Below are 1,190 nucleotides of genomic sequence, written 5' to 3' on the forward strand. Positions count from 1 at the left end.
TAGTGAAGCTTAAGAATCACAATGCTGCAAATAGATGTGAGAAATCTACATTTGGAGGGAATATGATTCGATTTTAGTTCATTTGAATTTAATGAGACTGTCTTTTTGGTAAATGGTAATACTTGAAGTCTAGGCCAGAAATTTTGAGGTCTTTTTTCACAAGTAGCCAAAGCTGTGAACTAAAGTAGGTTCTCTAGTGCAGAACTGAGTGTAATGCAATACCCAGAAATAAGAAAGGTGAAAGGAAAATAAGTCTGCATGAGATGCGGTGTCTATTTGGACTCAGAATAAAAGGAATAAGCAGATATATGAATTGGAAATATGAGCAATGACCATCCAACGTTCAGAGGGTCAGAATCCTCTTAAAGAAACAGATAAAAGCCATGAAACTCTTCTTAAGAAGAAAATGTGCGAATGTTTATATGTGAAAGACATGTATATAAATTCTATGCATTTATCCAAAAAATTGGATAAATTTTTCTTCAATGAAGGGTCATTGCATCACAGATTAAGATTCCCAATTCTAGACAGGGCTGAATAAAAGTGGTAGAGTAAGGTCCCCAGAAAACAAAATTGAGTAGGGCTAAGAATAACAATTAGAAAAAAAGCAATGTGTAGACAGAAGGCTACAAATTAAGAGCAGAAGAAACAAAACATTATTAAAGTGGAATGCTAAAAGTATAACAAATAAAAGAGACCAATATGTAAAAACCAACAACAGCATTTAGAGCTTGAGAAACACAAAGAAGTCACCATGGATCGAGTAAGGCATTGGTGTACACCGGACAAAGATTTTCAGGTCTAAAAAAAACTGCATCTTGAGTTTTACAAGAGGCTGTAACACAGAGCCAAGTGTGCAACCAGACAGGGAAAAACAAACATCACAAGCCTGTCACCGGTCTGGGGAGGAGTTTTCTGGGGAGAGGAAGTCTTTTTAGATGGGGTCTTTATAGCTATAGAACCTACATGCTGATTTCCAGAGGCAAGGAAGAAAAGCAGNAGAAACAAAACATTATTAAAGTGGAATGCTAAAAGTATAACAAATTAAAGAGACCAATATGTAAAAACCAACAACAGCATTCAGAGCTTGAGAAACACAAAGAAGTCACCATGGATCAAGTAAGGCATTGGTGTACACCGGACAAAGATTTTCAGGTCTAAAAAAAACTGCATCTTGAGTTTTACGAGAG

The sequence above is a fragment of the Sturnira hondurensis genome, unplaced genomic scaffold (assembly GCF_014824575.4).
Source record: "Sturnira hondurensis isolate 20B ecotype Veracruz unplaced genomic scaffold, ASM1482457v3 Scaffold0020489, whole genome shotgun sequence".
Classification (NCBI taxonomy): Eukaryota; Metazoa; Chordata; class Mammalia; order Chiroptera; family Phyllostomidae; genus Sturnira; species Sturnira hondurensis.